The sequence below is a fragment of the Protopterus annectens genome, chromosome 11.part0 (genome assembly GCF_019279795.1).
Source record: "Protopterus annectens isolate FY-2018-M chromosome 11.part0, PAN1.0, whole genome shotgun sequence".
NCBI lineage: Eukaryota > Metazoa > Chordata > Ceratodontiformes > Protopteridae > Protopterus > Protopterus annectens.
The window spans coordinates 770,678,822-770,696,853 of NC_056745.1; the positions used below are offsets into that span (position 1 = coordinate 770,678,822).

The window sequence follows — 18,032 nt, forward strand, 5'->3', positions numbered from 1 at the left end:
TCCTGTACCAGTAACTTACCTTCACCCTTCAAACAGGGCATACAGCTGATACAATTCTGGGAAAGTTAAAGCATGCATTCATGGATTGCACTGTCTCCCTTTACTCAATCCTCATCAGGCCATCACTGAATATAATGTCCCCTTTGACATGTATCTGTCCAAACAAATACAACAACTGCAATGCCCACAAAGATACCTTATTAAAAGGCCTAAACATGTCCTACATGGACTGAATCAAACCTCTGTCAGTAGACTGCTAAGAAGTAAACCGTGTCTGGCATACAAGGCATTCTCCAACCTATTACTGATGGATTTACTGCACATCAAGTCAGAAAGCATCAGAAATACTTGGTCTAGGGATCTAAACCGCATCTCACACAGAATACCACGGCTGTGGAACTAACTCCCCATCCACATAAAACAAAGTTCATCCTATCCATATTCAAGCCAACTTAAATCTATAGATGGGAAACAGAAAATTTACCCCAGAACTATCCCCGTACTCCTGAATGCTTTATCCCATGCATTGCTCCACTCAAATTATCTATAGCATGATCCCAGTTATTCTCATTAGGTGTAATATACAATTACTGACCAGGTGATGAGTAGGTCAATCTATAATCAAATGGGATAAGTTATTTTAAGCACAAAATGGGAAGCTGGCTAGGCTTAAAATGGCCCGAAAGGGCGCCTAGCCTAGTACTTACCTAAGAACCTATAAACAAGTAACAGGACTAAAAAGTCTGTATACATCACAAAACTCCTCCAGACCACATCCAATAAGATGTCAGTTTACTGTACTACACACAATAGGGATGATGATTGGCTGTTCAGAAATACAGCCATTACCAATTACTACTAGAATCACCATTTGAGTAAAAAACTCCTTTATATGGAAGATGGAGTCTAGTGGCATCAATAATCTACCCAACAAAGCATGCTTATATTCTTAGATCTCATAATGCATGCACTACAACTCTGGTCAAGCCTCCCCATCAACAAATCCCTAAATTAGAGAGCTTTTGAGAAAATTGCACCAGTCGCCTGGAACTTATTTCCTCATGACTTCTGGAACATTAAGCTACACCCAGTATTTAAGCAAAAACTACTTTTCTAAAGTATTGATTACATTTTAACAGGTTTAAGGAATAAGGTTATGTTGACAGGGAAAGGAGACAGTATCATGAAAACAGAAGTAAATACTAAATGCTGTCTAACAGAAGCAATTTTTTCATTACTAGGTATTATGACATTGCTAATAACAATATTTGCCACTGATCCTAATCACCCTAGATATTTTATGTGACAAGACTTACCTGTAGTCATTACTGCGTCTCCTCCTATTTCTTACCAAAATAAGGTCAAGTTTGAAAAGTAGACTCCTTCACATTAGGTTTGATAATAATGATAATTATACTGCTTATGCTTTTACAGAGGCTAATAATTTTGGTACTAAACATTGTAGGGATAGTAACTTTTGGCCTGGGATAAATTTTGGATTTTTTCCAATGGGAACATTTCATATACATGTATGGCTTCTCATGCTGTTCGTCTATGGTTATTTATACAATCTAGTGTGTTCTTACAAATTATTTTACATAGATATCAATAGGATAGTGAAAATAAGAATTACGGAACTCCTAAAATATTGTAGAAATAAAACATTTCAAATGTGATACATTACCTTTACGAAACTTCCACAAATATTCTGCTACAGAATTTTCCATGTTTTGCTGTACCGAGCTTCCCTGGAAAGTGCTCCAATAGGTTAAGTGAATAATTTAAGTGATTTTTTTTTTAGTTACATATTTATCTCATTTTTGAATGTTACCTTTGAAGAGTTGTTTTAACTCCAGGAGTTAATTCTAATAAACCATTTTACGATCACCTTGCGTTTTTTTCTTGACATATTTGAACTACTAAACCACTTGAAAAAAGAACCAAAATGCATTTGTTTTCTACTCAATGGGTAACATTTCTTAAACTAACCATTACTCTTATCTATGCATAAAGATAAGCTGCCATGTTTCTACCTCTGACTAATTAATTTCCTTGTATACATTTTTCCCCTCTTGTTGCCTGCTGAACATCAGTCTTCCTTCCAGTTGGACAGCTGGCCTATTCATTCTTCTGTCACCAGGGTGACAGACAACTAAGACGGGGCAATAATTTAGGTAACCACTGATTTTTTTTAATATATTATATATATATATATATATATATATATATATATATATATATATATATATATAAAATTTACTTGGCCCTAATCCCTCAGTGAATGCCTGGTGACATGCTCCATGGTTCAGCATGCAATGGACATCAGCAACAACAGGCTACTCATTCCCAAAAATGACATAACCCCACAGTACTGACCCAGACCCCTGGAAGCCAGTGCTCCTGAGCAGTCTCTAAGTCTCCACTGGGGATGCTATCATAGGACTGTGAGGCCTGGACATTGGCGCACACACACAATCACCCCAAAAAAGAGGTGAGCCAGCTTAGCCAACTCGTACTCCTCCTTTCTCACTGCCAGCTCCAGCAAGTATCTGAACCAATAATCAAACTTGAGTCACAGTCAGGGCTTATCCCACAACAAAACAGTCAATACATGTATCCTCACCTGCAAGCAGTTAACACCATATGAAAACTTTTGCTCTGTAAATTTATATGAAATGAATGTTTGGTTATACAAAGTAGTCATGCACTGTAACCATGTATGTGCCCTACAAATGTCTCGGATCATAACTGAAAATGTGCTGCTGACCAGTCTACTTAACAGAACAACAAATTTAAGTGAAAAAAAAAAAGAAAAAGATAATGTAATTTACCCTAGGAGTGATGGCTCCTCCACCTGTACCTAATCAGCCCATTCGTTCAGAAGTTAAGGGAGCCAAGGATTCCCAGGAAGGTGAAAGCCATATGGCCCTTTTGTTCTTCACCAGAACTCTCCCAAGAGATCACCTGCTCACAGCAAGGAGTCAGGTAACAGGGAGGAGTTCAGCTTCACTGGTCCAGCAGGGTGGCCTACAACTCCCCTTGTGGAGTACCCCAATTCCCTGCATCTTCTCAACAGCTACCCTCCAGGGGCTCCCCTCTGCTTCCAGTATAACCTGCATATGGCAGTGCAGGTTTGGCAGATTCAAGCCCAGAGGGGCAAACACCTAGTGCTCCTATGTGGTGAGCCACAATCTCTTCCCTCTCCCTTGGATGGGTGAGCAGACAGCAGCTGCTCACTGCCATCCTTCCCTACCAGCTCCTACAGGTATCCGCACCACTAATCATACTCAGATGCATTTAAAATTTCTGATGTGCCAGTATTACCTTTATATAAATAATGTTTGAACACATTCCGCGAAACTTAGAAAGTCTAAACCGTGTTGTGATTAAGAGTTTAAAAAATCAGTGCCTAGTTCAGCATTGTACGATATCAGACTGAATGTATTCTGATAGCCCTCAAACCACTAGCAATATAATGCCTGGGAAAGATGTCAGAATTTGAAATGATGTGATGTGTATTTGCCATATTAGCTGATCTTTGACAGGAACCTCTGCACTTGGTAACGGCTTGTATCTCATTTTGATTGCCTTCTATTTAGAAAATTATCCACTCTTAGTTGCTTGCACTTAAAGGTACATGAAAGCCCACCCCTCAACCAGCACATGACAGGCTATCATCTGTTAGGCAAGGAGGTCATGCTCCAATTCTATCTCTGTAAAACAGCAGCAAAACACTCTTAAAATACACAAAAGAATTAGACAAAAATATACAACCTTGATACTTTGAAGACTCTCAACTATATAGGACGCAAGTGGAGGAGCCACCTACACATGGGGGGTTGAAGATAAATACATTTATTAGAACTTATTTTATTAGTTCAAAAGGCCTTCTGCAGTGGGGACAGCTGAAAAAAAATTTGCAAGCAACAAGGAAAACCTCACAAGAAGACAGAAGCTAGAGAAGTACAACTCAAGAAGACTGAAGCATGAATCAAGAAGTGACAGAGGAGGCTTGATTCCTGAAGTGAAAATCCAGGCAATAATGCTTACTAAAAGTATGCAACAAAAGACAGTAGCCAAAGCAAACACTTTTTAAACCAGCATCTTTTGTAGTGACCCTTGAAACATTGGTCCAATACTTTTCTGCTAACAAATGATAAAAAAGACACAAAAAAGTGCAGATAGCGATGTTTTACCTGGGTAGCATTTGCTACCTACTGCTAGGCCCTCTGTACTAGGAAAAAGATGGTGAACTGATCCTTCTTAGGAAGATCATATACACTTATCATATAAAACCTGAGCTAATAATACACATCCAAGATATAACAAGGCTTCTCTTCCCTAGATTCTTTCCCCTAGAACAGTACTTGGGCATGGGCAGACTGATGTAAGGAAAGCTGAACAAACACTCTTAGTACAATAATAGACTAGTCCCCAAGGATAACAGTCTAAACTAGTTTAATAAGTACAAAATCAGACAATGATAAAAAAATCATCAGAAACTTTCTCCTCTACAGTATACAGATGACTGCAGCCATTGCATGCTTCCTTTTGACCTGTTGCAATAAGCAGAACTTGAAAAGATCTGTGCTCTCCCAGAGACTGATAAGAGTAGTGATTCTGCGGCTACTGGCACCTCACAGTCCACTGGAGCACCTTCATCTAAATGTAATCCAGTAAGACTAACTATATAGTGAACTGCATCAAACATGGGAACTGCAGGGACTTTCAAGACAGCAACTAACATTTCTATTGGAGTGCTCTCAGTGCAAACATTGAGAAATATGTGAAAACAAATTGTAAAATTTATCATTTTTGGAATAATTTGGTTACTGGCCAGTAATTACAGTCTGGATACCAGCATAGAAGAAATCTGAGGAAAAAATCAATCAATCGGAAAAGAAAGAAAAATGCTCTAGCAGGGAAGAACCACCTTGCAGCTGTTCAAAAAAAAGGCAGTTCAAATTACACTTTTAGTAATGGAGATGACCGAGTAATTTACAAGAAAAAATCAAATGCATTCAGGTATTTTAGGCAAGTGTAGCAATGGAAGAATATATAATAGTCAAATAGCAAAAGGCTGGAAAAAATAGAAGAAATTTCAAATATCCATTCTTAAGAACTGTTACAACTACATAAATCAGAAGATGACATGAAGGAAAGAAGCAACATTTCTATAACAAAATTAGTAGAGTTAAAAGAGCATACAGAGAAAACCAATGTATATTTTGCTATACCTGAGAAACTGGAAAGAGTGAACTACAGTAGTATGAGCAACTGGACTTGTGTTCCACAACAAGAGTTGTTAATGGAGAGAGAACATTGTGTGTACACTCCAAATATGGAATTAAAAAAAGTGTAGATCCAGATCAGTAAAGATGTGATCATACAATCAGAAATAGCAGCTCCTGATAAAATTACTGTACAAGATTAAAGTAATAAAAACTAGAGACACTGGAATGCTTGTGAAAAATGACTACTGCTGTACAGAAGCAAGTTTATCCTGGCAATCAGAGGTGTCAATGGGGCAGATACAAAATTCAGGTTCATATACTGAGCTGTGTTCAGAACAGTTTTTCCTGAAGGATCAAACATGTTATTGGAAGCAGAACAGGCTGTGGAGGAAATAAAGTCAACAAAGGGTGAGCCAGCAAGATGAGGGGTAATCTGCTTCCCAACTTTCTTTCAATAAGAAAATCTAGGGATTGTGAGACCTTTTCCATTCTTCCAAAGGAAAATGCTGAAGTGAAAGAAAAGAAATTCAGAAGCAGACTCTGAAATACACTAGACATGAAACAAAGACCACGGTTTGTAAATAATCATGAAAAAGACAACCAGGAACAAAATTAATTTAGACAAACAGGAAAATTAAAGCATCAGACTCACCAGTTACAGTTTAAACATGTGAATTGTGGTTGTGTAAGAAGTAAAAGAAAAAGACTGAAATGTCTGGCAACACTGTTTAATAATTGGTAGGGCAACCGTAAAGTGTATACCACCTTTTTATCTCATTGATATTTACATGAACATTGAAGGGAATGAAGAAGTGACAAAGTAAAACCGTTTAAATTCTTATTAGTACTTGAACATAAGTTACCTGATGTAATTGAAGTATTTATGTACTGTACACAATTAGAAGCATTTTAAATGTGAGGTGAAGGGATATCAGTGACTGCTGTGTAGCTAGTGAAATTAAAGTAGGAAAGTACTCTTTCTTAATTTTACTGTACCCATACGTTACACTATAACAAGATATAAACAAATTAAAGTTAATATAATGCTGTGATCTTTGGCTATGGAGGGATGTAAACAGAGATGGCTTTCAAGACTAATGCTCTTACTTTAAGCTGCAGTCAATTTTTTTTATGTAGGAAGACTTAGAAATATGAAAAAATAGTTACTTTGTCCATTTTCATAGTAACTAGATTTTTTTCCCATTAGCATCTGCTTTTTGCTGAAGACAAAGTGGCATGTGGGTGCAAGCAATTAATCATGAGAGGTATGAATACAGAGTTCTGACTGAAATCTATGAGGTACAATGTGATTAACTTTAAAAAGAATATTGTAACAAGTATGAAACCGTGTAAAATACATTTTATGCAAGCAGTGGCCACTCAGCAGCCTTAGTATATTAATGTACTACAGTGAAGTACACAATTTAGTCCATTTATAAGCCAGTATTACTTTTTCTTAAGGCTAAAAGTCATTAACAGAAAGCATGCAATTTGTTTTTTCACATCTAGGAGGGTAGCAAAGATAAAAGAACAGACACCAATCTGCTTAAGTGGGAACACAGGATCTAACATGTGAATTACCATGGTTAACCTTAACTTTAAAACAGATAATACCAATGTGTGCAACCATCGACTTGGAGCAAATGTTCCTATTTGGTGTAGCCTTCTTTTCTGGAAAATGTATAAAGCTTTGCAAGTTTGCTGGAGTTAAAAGGGTATTTTTTCAAAAGGTATTTGATGTTTCTTGACTGAGTTTTTAAAGAAGCAAAAAATAAATAAATCTGAGAAAATGTGACATGGTTTCAAGGAGAAAAAAAAATAACATGCAAGATCAACCCGAAAGTCATTACTGTGAGAAAGTATAGCTGTCTAATAACTTACTAAAATAGTGGATTTCCTACTTATCACTGTTGCAATATTCCTTACAATAGGGCTATCCTGCTGAGAACAGCTGTACAATCAGCCAGAGTACTTAAGTCTTTGCCCTTCCAAGAGCTGTATGTCAGATGTATACCCTAAGCCCGAGCATAAGGTACATAAGTGATATACACATGCCAAATCCTCAGAAAATAACTTTCTATGAAAACAGGAGTAGCAAATGACCAAGAAAAGAAAGACGGCACGTGTACATCCCGAAAGGGGGAAAAAAGAAGGCCTCTCCGCCAGAAGAACAAAAACAACAGGGGGAAGAAGAAAAGGACGGAATACTGCAACAACAGTGATAAACATCTATTATGGAAAGTTCTTACACACCTGTATTATGCTCTGACTGAAATCATTGCTGCAGTGTTCTTTACAATATGGAGAGTACTAGAATTACCAGAAAAGACAGGAGAAAGAATTCTCGAAAAACCCATCAAGGCAAGACCAAGCTAAACTTGTTCTGGCCCTAGAAATCATAACCATCCTGTAGTGCTTAGTAAAAGTATGCAAAGAAGACCAAGTAGCAGCTTTCAAATTGATCTAACATCAAGACCCTTGAAAAAAGCTCTAGAAGAGGAAACTGTGCTTATTTTACTAGGGCAGAAGTAGAAGTTGTTTTCCATGAAAACTATAACAAAAGGAAATGGCTTTAGAAATCCAACAAGAAAAAGTTTGCTTAGAAACTGCCGAACTAAATTTATTGTCCTAAATAGAAATGAACAGTTGTTTAGATTTCCTAATACCTTTAGCCTTGTCTAAATAAAATCGGAGCTGTCTATGCAAATCCAAAGAATGAAGAATCCTCTCACTATCACTTTGAAAAGAAGAAAAGGAGGAATGAAGGAAGGTGAATTGTCTGATTCAAAGACACATCATGAACTACTTTGGGCATAAAAGAAGGATCGTTTCCAAGAACCTTTAGAGTATTTGTGAAAAAGAAAAGGAGGAACTTAGAAAAGTACCTACAATTCAGAGACTTTATTGGTGAAGTCAGAGCCACCAACAAAAGTTTTCTAGGTACAAAGTTTTGAGGAGGAAGAAGCTGAGGGTTCAAAAGGTGGTGGAGTCAATTTTTTCAAGAACAAAGTTAATGACACTTAATATAAAGGACTTCTTTTGGGAACCATCTAACCTCAAACCTAGAAGAAAGTGGTGGATCCAGGTGCAAAGCAAAATAAATGGCGGATATATGACTTTTAACAGAAGAGTATGCCAGACCAGAATTGAGCAGTTCACACAAAGGAGAATAAGAATCCCCACTAAAAGAGGGTCTTGTTCAGTGTTGTGAAAATCTTTATCACTTCACAACATAAGATTTTCTAGTAGTGTGTTTTTTGGCCTCCTGCCAAATCCTAAATGATGCTCACAGAAAACTGCTGCCTGAAAGAAATCAAAACCCTATCGCCCAAAATATCAACTGTAGAGTGAGAAGATGATGGTGATTTTGACAGCCCGTCTTGTGCAAGTAGATCCATCCTCTCGGTTAACTTGGGATGATTTTCACATGGCTAAGAACAAAGGGCAAAGAACGGGAAACCAATGCTGTCTGGAGAAAAAAAGGGAGTTGCCAACAAGATTTTGGAACTGTCCATTATGACCTTGTGTATGACCTCTGGCAACAGAGAAAGAGAAATCTATACAGGAAATTCCCTTTTGAAGAAAAGTATATGGCATCAAATTTCCAACTCAGACTTTGCACTGTGTCACAGAACTTGAGAAGTTGACTAATCTGATGGAGGCAAAAACATCTACTTGAAGAGTACCCTACTGATGGAAAATATCCAGAAAAACCTCTCTGCGAAGCATCAACTCATGATCTGCCCTAGATCTGCTCAGACTGTCTGCTACAACATTGTGGTCTGAGGAAATGTAGGCTGTCTGATAAAACAAGTGATGGCAGGTGGCAAAATCCCATGCTATGAGGGCTAATCTGCAAAGACTAGATTTCTGTCCCCCCTTTTTATGCATCATATGACAGTGGTGCTGTCTATGAAAACTCTGATAGGACCCAGGTCTAAAGATAATGCAGATCCTGAAGAACTAGGATAAAAGAGCTTTCATTTCCTTAATACTGATATACTCCTTCCTGTCCTATGGTGACCAGTCCCCTTGGAACCTTTTGTGGTTGGAACAAGCCCACAGGCTAAATCTGAAGCATCTTTAAACAGTGCCTGATTGGGGGAAAATTACCTGAAAAGGAAGACCAGGAGTCACAGAAATTCCTTCCTTATGCAATGCGAGAGAGGAATGGAAAAGTCCAGAGGATGACAATGTTCCAGCACACTTGTCTTCAGGAACCAGTGGAACTTTCTCAATGGAGTCTGGCAAAGGGCTCCACTGGAACAGTGGATGCCATGAACCTAAGGAATCTTAGAAACTCCTTTAGTGAGGTCTCTTGCAAAGGAAGAAGGTACTGAAAAAAAAGCTATCAAGAGAACTTTTGGAGAAGGAAAAAAACATCACAGTAAGGATCTGAATCCTGCATCTCAAGAAAAAAGGTCTTTGGCTAACAAAGTTTGCAGATGACTGCAAACTAGGAGCCATAATAGAAACTCCTAACGATGTGGACAAACTACAAAAGGGCCTCAATGAGACAGATACCTGGTGTCAAAGCCATGGCCTGAAGCTCAATGCCAAAACATGTATTGTCACCCCCTTTGCTAAAAACTCTGTACCCATGAACTACCACATAGCTGGTAGTCTACTTAATGCCGAAAATGTGATAAGAGACCTTGGGACACAAGTGGACAGTAGTCTCTCCTTTGATAATTACATCACCACAGTGGTCAGGAAATCCTTCTACGTGGCTCATCTCATCACAAACGGATTCTCATCCAGAAAAAAAGAGGTCATTGTTCCCTTCTACTCATCACTCATTAGACCCATTATAGAGTACAATGCCCTTTTGGTATGTACCTCACAAGACATCTACAACAACTGGAAAGACCACAGAAATACCTCACAAAGAGGATTACTGGCCTCAAACATATGCCCTATGCAGACCGTCTCAAAAAACTACAGCTTTACTCCATCGCATATCGCCTACTCAGGGGCGATCTCTGCCTAACATACAAAGCTATGTCAAACCCAGAGCTGTTGGACATGCTCCACTTAAAGAAATCCCAATCCCTCTGAGCTACATGCTCTAGGGACCTTAATCTTGTCACCACAATAAACAGAACATGCTGGAGGGATAGATTCCTGTCCCAGAGACTTCCCATACTCTGGAACAGACTACCTATCTATGTCAAACAGAGCTCCTCATTAGCACTCTTCAAGAAAAATCTTGATGATTGGATGGGAAATGGGAAAGTCACCCCGGGGATCACTTCTGTGGCTCTGCTCGACAGGGGCACAGAAAAATAATTTTCTTGGGTGGCGAAAGCCAGAGTACATTTTTTGGCTAGGCTTGTATGGGCCCTAGGGCCGATAGCCTAGTACCTACCTATGAACCTGGTCCTGAGGAGGAGTCATTATGAAAATGTGTAGCAAATTCTAGGTCCCACAGGAGAACCTGAGGACAGGGGGTGTGAATGGGCAGGTCATCCAGATAGGGAAAAATCTGAACACAGTGGAACCTGGAAAAAGCTATGGCTGAAGCTAGACATTTAGTTAAAACATTTGGCACTTTAGATAGACCAAAAGGCATGTTTAGAACTGATAATGTAAGTTAGAAACAGAGAAGAGAATTGTAAATACCTCCTGAAGAGAGTGTGTCAGGTCCAGAAACACCAGAAAGGCCTAAGGAAGGAGCATAGGGAAGAAAATGACATTAAAGTCAGCATTTTGAAAGAAAGAACTTTCAGAAGGGTATTCAGAAATTACAAGTCTAGAATGGGCCTCCAACAGCCCTCCTTCCTGGTTACCAAAAACATCCTGATTAGAAGCCTTTCTCCTTCGAGAAAGGAGGCCCTGGCTGAATAGTACCTTGAACAAAAAGGCTTTGCAGAAGAGGAGAAAAATGAGGCAACTGGCAAGGTGGCAGTTGAGGAATTGCTAAAAAGGAAGGAAGAGACTTTCACAACATAAAATAGCCACTGTGAATGATTGAGACAATGCAAGAGTCTGTGGTGATCTGTTGCCAAATAAGAAAAGACAGTGTTAACCTCTGGGAAAGAGGAATCTGACCACGGAGACAATGAAGATTATCATCAAATAAAAACTGACTTGTCCAGAAAAGAAGAATACTGTCTCCTGAAATCTTGATCAGGTTTCTCATGTAAAAACTCTGTTAGAAGGTCTTTTGCCCTTTAAAGGCTCCTTATAAAGCTTATGTAAAAGGTGTCTGTGACACCCCAGCACTGGCCCAATAATCAAGAAGCCTCAATCCTCACCAATGGCAACAATGAGGGACGTACACACTGGGAGGATATCAAGTACACACACACACTGTAAAGTACAATTTCCCTTAAGAGCACAGAGACTCCAGTCAGTCTGGGGCTGGTTTCTCTCTCTGTGTCCAGATCTCCAATAAGACTCCCCACTGGCACAGCTATACAGTTGAGTCCTTAGCCAGGGTTCCAAACCAAGTCCTCCAACACACTCTCTGTCCAACCACTGCTTCGTGTCTCTGCCCAAGTAACTGACACACACACTCTTGGAGATTTGTTTTGCGCACACATACACACACACCTGGGAAAGACTGGTGCAGGTTTACTAGCTATGTCCCCTTCTGTCCAGATTATAAGGTAGTTTTCACTGTCACCAGCCATCAGCTACTTTAAGGCCCCTAACAAAGGGTGTCCAATCTAACTGTGTAATGTTAATGTTAATCCTAATGGTAGTTTGACCAAGAGCCAAGCTATTTGGAGTGGCCTGTACAGTGTCACTAAATAGATATACAAGTACTCTAAAAGTTTAAATATCTCTAAACAGACCAGCCACAATTGAAAGGTTTAAATACATTTAATAATGAAAGAACAAGACAACACTAAATATGTATTCACAGTGACTTCAGAGTTCAGAATCCCAGGAAATATTTAAAACATTGCAGGAGAGTCTCGAATACAGAAAACATCTAAACAAGTATTTACTATGTTCCTAACTGAATCTAAGAGAAATTACTGTACCCTAGTTAACTTACTTACAGCAAGACAAGTGCAGAGGTGGGGAGTGGATGTTGTCAGGTCAAAGACAAATACAAAATGCCCAGTCTCTCTCTCTCTCTCTCTGAGTTCTTAAATTAATATTTCAGATATTGCTACTGGGATGTTTGCAGCATGACATCACTTTTTGTCACCTGACTTCAGTTCCCAGGCTCACAAACAACCCCCACTGATACAGCATCTAGCAAATCCCTGTGAAAATACATAGCCTTCAGATGTTTGCAGCTGCTAGAAGACATATAAGAATAAAACACTTACACTACAATGCAGAAGGCTCCCTAGTTCTAGACTTCCTGTCTCCTTGCTGCATTGAAACTAACTTTTACAGCACAATTATAAAACAATTTAATTTCAACTATTTTCTTGAAATTTTGCAAGTTACCTTTCTATGTTCTACTTGCCACTGTTAAAACATACACATTTACACAGGTACAATACTTTATATACATTTCTGTTATTTCCCAGTAGGGTACAGTGTGGACACATCCTTAAGCTCAGTACTTTACACACACACACACACACACACACACACACACACACACACACACACACACACACACACACACACACACACACACACACACACACACACACACTTCTGTACCAGCAGCTTGATATACAGACAACATACAGTTTTAATATAGTGGTAACAAAAGCAATTGCATCCTGCTGATATTCACAAATGATATAACTATTTACAAAATTCCATACAACTGTGCTGGCAGTATCTCCTTCTGTCAGACTTATATATAAATCATATTAATATTCACAAATGACATATAATTATTTACAAATTTCCAATGAGCTGGGCTGGCAGTATTTCTTTTTGTGACATTGGTGGGATATCCACAGGACATATTAATTTGCTTGTAGTGGTGGGATATCCACATAATTAGGATTCAGTGGTGTGATATTGAATTCCTGTAGCCTGTAAACAACGGGTACTAAGGAAGGTGTTTGTACTCTCAATTAGCAACACACTGAACATTCAGACTTTCATATCACAATTGTTTTATTTATTTATTTTTGTTAGCTTAGTCAGTTAGGGAGAGCAGGCAAGCAGGCAAGCCGGCAAGCTGACAAAAAGACAGTTGGCTGAGATGTGCCAAGCTAAAGGACTGGTGCATGCTAATCTGACTAAAGCAGAAATGATTGCAGCCTTGGGCACAGGTGCATCACAGACCAGCAAATCAGGAGGACAACCAGGCTGGCCTTGAAGATGTAGAACTCTGAGAAAATGGACAGTTCAACTTTTTCACAGAGGACTTAAAAATGTATCTGGAGTTAAAGTGACTTAAACTGGAGGCCAAACATTTGGAAATAGAAGCAGCAGAGAGACAGAGACATCTGGAGGCTGAGGAAAATGAAAAAAACTACAATGTCTAGAAGCGGAGGAGAGCCACAGCCACAGTTCTTCCTTCTCATTCATAGCAGATATCAGCTCAGCCTCAGAATGGCATGCTCCATGTCGGCCTCCAAAGGAACTGCAACAGAGGGAACAGGCAATGGAAACGGATGGTCCTTAGCCTCTTCATCTTACTCTACAGAGATGTCTGGCAGAGGCTGGACAGCTAAGTCACCAGTCATAACTTTTTCAACTTCTCCTTCACAGGTGGCTAGATGTCAAGGCAAGCAAATGCAGAAGTCGTGGTCACTTGTAACTTCAACCACTGTTTCTCTAAAATATAAAGAAAGTCAAGAAAGATGGCTGTGCAGGGTCTTAGGAGCAACCACCTTGCAAATATCACACTGTTTGTGGTTGTGATCTGCACCCAAACAAAAAAGGTACTTCTCATGTCTATCCTTATAAAGAATCTGCCTCCCATACATCTATTTCCCCTTTCTGGATTGCATACACCTTCACTAAAACCAACAATGAGAAAAAAAAAAAGAAGTCTCCAAGGGGTGCTTATCTGCGCTAGGCTCGGAACGGATACAAGATGACCGACTTTCAGACTGGCAAAAAGTTCTAAGGATTTGGCACTCATGTCACATATGTACCTTATGCCCTGAATGTAGGACAGACATCTGATGCATGGCACTTGGTAAGCATAGGCTTTGGTATGCTGGACAAACATACAGCTATCCTCGGCAAGATATTCCCATTGTATGGAATACTACAACAGAGATTAAGGAAGGACACTGTAAGCTGCAAGAAGGAAAGGTATATTCTAAAAAGCTGTCCTGTATAACATGTAGGAGTAGTAGCTTTTTATCAAAATGGCTGTCTCAACATTATTAACACAGCATGTAAACGGCCTTATAGGCACATACAAAAAGCAGAGTATTAAACTATATTAAGAAGTGTAGGATGCAAACAGCAATGCTACAAGAGACATATCTGGATAGAAATGAGCATGTAAATTGGACAAAGAAAGAATTTCACAGTAGACATTCAGCAAAATATCAGTGAAAAAGAAAAGAAAACGGAGTACTAAATACCAATTGTGAGTGGGGCTCCAATATTTTAAGAAGAGGGGGAAGGCCATAAGGAAAGATTTCTGTTGGCAAGGGGTTACTGGTAGAGTAATATGCTGGGATATATTTAAGTCCACCCAAAACTGCTCTTGCATACATTAGCAGAATTTTGGGAGAAAATAAGCTTTCGGTAGGGAATGTTACTTATGGGCAGGAACTGAAACATGATTTACAATAGTGAGGATTTATTTTTTTCACTTCTAGCTCCCTTGATAAACAAGAGAAGGCAGATTTCTAAAGACATATAGAAGAATATTTAATGTGAAACGTGAAATCTTTAGCAGGAAATCACAAAGAATTTACATATTATTGCCAAGATGCAATAACTGAAAACACTGTACAGAACTTGTACTTCACACGATCATGCATTTTTAACTGAAACCTTTGAGATCCATTCAATAACTTTAACAGATCAGGGAATAATAAAAAACAAGATGAAGATGCAGGGTAATGCTGTAAAAATGAGACACTGTTGTGTTCTTATTTGTTAAAAAGAGACAGATTAGACTGTAAAAACACCCAGAGAATACAGCAGCTCTGCACAGCAAATTTAATAAAGAAGTTAAATCCAACAATATGCAAAGTTTTTCACAGTTTTATTGGTCAGTTTTCACACACTTGGTCTTCTTTGTCAGTTCTTGCTTTTATAAATTTGAGAATTACTACAGAAGGCAAATTATTTCAAAATGGATAGATGGTGAGTGGGATAAAATGAATATGGACATTAAAAGTGCAATAGACATAAGAGAGAAAGAGATATGGAAAAAAGTAAAAAATTATTTAGCAGGACTGACAAATATAGTGCAGATAAGGGGAATCTCTTAGAACAAGAGGAGGAGAAACCACAATATGCTAAAGGAAACATAAGAGAATACTTGGACAACATGCAGGAGTTCAGAACAGTTGCAGTTAACCAACTTCATTTTCTTAATTGTACAGCCAAAACCTGTTAGCAAAACTACTTAGGCAATACAGAGAGTAGAAAGATATTTCCAAGCTCAGGGAGGCCATAGCAAGAAAAATAACCACAGAAATTTGATGAACATTTATATAAAAGTAGAGGAATTGGGGAAACTAAGAACAGGCAAGAATGGAAACACTTATGGAAGAGTTCAATATTACACCAAGGATACAGGAAGATAAGACAACAATTGATAATTAAGCTAGGAAGACATTAAAGCAAGACAGTAATCTATACTCAACCGCGGTGGTGCAGCGGTAGCATTGTTGTCTCACAGCAAGAGGTTCTCCTGTTCAATTCTCAGCTGGAGTGCCTTCTCTGTGTGGAGTCTGCATGTCCTCCCAGCGGTCGAGTGGTGTTCGAAAGACATGCGTGAATGGGAGTGCCTTCATTGAAGGTTGGGCGTCGGGCTGGCAACTCGGCACCATAAAAAAATCTACTGCCAATCATTAGTGGACCAGAGTTCTGCTGTGGCAAACCCTAACCGGGAAAAAGCAGAAAAGACAAACAAAGTGATCTATACTCAACCAGGGAAGACAAAAGGAGCAGACAGCACACCTGTAGAAATTTGGAAGTTGGGGGGGGGGGGGTGACAAAGATCTGGAAGGCATAGTTTAATAATATTTAAAAAGGGGGGAATTACTAGAATGTTGGAAGAAAGCCCTTCAAATCTAGGTTTATCAAGACTCATTTCAAATTTAAACCATAGTTATAAAATGTTCATGTCCACATTAGTAAAGAGAACGGGAAATATAGTACAAAAATGAATTGATAAAGTTCAACATGGTCTATCTAAACTTAAACCTTGCACCAATCCCTCCTGATAACATTCCCTCCTCCTTCTTAAAAATTGCCTCTGACAGTATTGCTCTCCCCATCAGCATCCTGATTAATAGATCACTACTCGAGTCATATGTACCCAAACTATGGTGTTCTGCTTTTATTCTTCCACTCCACAAGGGTGGCAAAAACTGTAACTTCTCCAACTTCCGCCCCATAGCCACCCTCTCTCCCATCTCTAAACTTCTCGAAAAATGCATATACATGCAGCTCATGCCATTCCTAACCAAACACCAACTGCTCTCTCCTACCCAACACGACTTCCGCCCTGGACACAATACCAACACAGCCCTTCTCTCCTTTTTACAATCTATCAATTCAGCTCGAGATTCTGGTAACTTAGTTTCATTTGTTCTATTAGATTTATCAAAAGCTTTCAATATCATCTCTCACACCCATCTACTAAACCATCTATCTAACCTTAACATCTCCCCAAAAAGTCTTTCCTGGTTCTCCAGCTATCTTTCAGACAGGTCCCAAGCAGTGAAATGGGGCCAGTCTTCCTCCACCTTCCTTCCAACCCCCACAGGAGTTCCCAAAGGCTTCTTTCTTGGCCCTCTGCTATTTAACATCTTCATTAATGATTTCCACAAAGCCATTCCAAACACCAAAATTGTCCAATACATGAGCGACTCTACTCTGATCTGCTATGCCTCCAACCAAACTGAACTCAAGTCTCTAACTCAATCTGCCTTCTCAACCACTGAAAAATGGATGTACCAGAACCACCTCTCACTTAACGCTAACAAAACTAAGATCCTCCTATTCACTCCCTCTAAATCCACTCCCATCGAGAACTCATTTCAAATTACCAGCCTCAACAACTCTATTATTGACATTGTTCCCTCCGCCAAACTCTTGGGGGTCACCATCAAACACTTAAAATTCAATACCCATATCCAACTTAACATCAAGAAAACCCACATAAAACTTGGCCTACTGTACAGAAATAATCACTTCCTCTCTCCCTCTACTAGACATACCCTGGCCACTACATATCTTCTCCCATCTCTTCTATATGGAGCTCCCTGCTTATTCATCTTCCAACCTTACCTCCAAACTACAAGTATGCTACAATAAAATCTCCACATTTGCCACAAAAGCAAACGCCTTCTCTCATCATTGCTCCTCCATACAAACTTTAAACTGGCTTGAACTCCACAATCAACTACACTTCCTCCAAATTGTCTCAGCCCACAAGTTACTATTTCAACCCACCAGCTGCCCCGCTTTATCTAATATCCTCCTACCATACAGCCCCCCCAGACCCCTTAGATCCACTCACCAAAACCTTATTTCCATCTGCAAACCTAAACGCCCAGCTGGTCAGCTTTTACTCTCCTTCACCCTAGCTAAAAAATGGAATGCCCTGCCCTCTACATTGAGGGCCTGTGACAACCTAAACACCTTCAAAAGACTACTTCACTCCTACCCGTTTCTTCACAGAAAATGTAGCTGCACTCTTCACCTCATACCTCCCAACCTCCACTC

General features: G+C 39.2%; 1 protein-coding gene across 1 annotated transcript in view; it reads right to left on the reverse strand.

The window, feature by feature from the left end:
- The window catches only part of IPO8 (importin 8), a 3,293,983-nt gene that overhangs the window by 3,242,577 nt on the left and 33,374 nt on the right, over window positions 1-18,032 (reverse strand). The window lies entirely within an intron of this gene.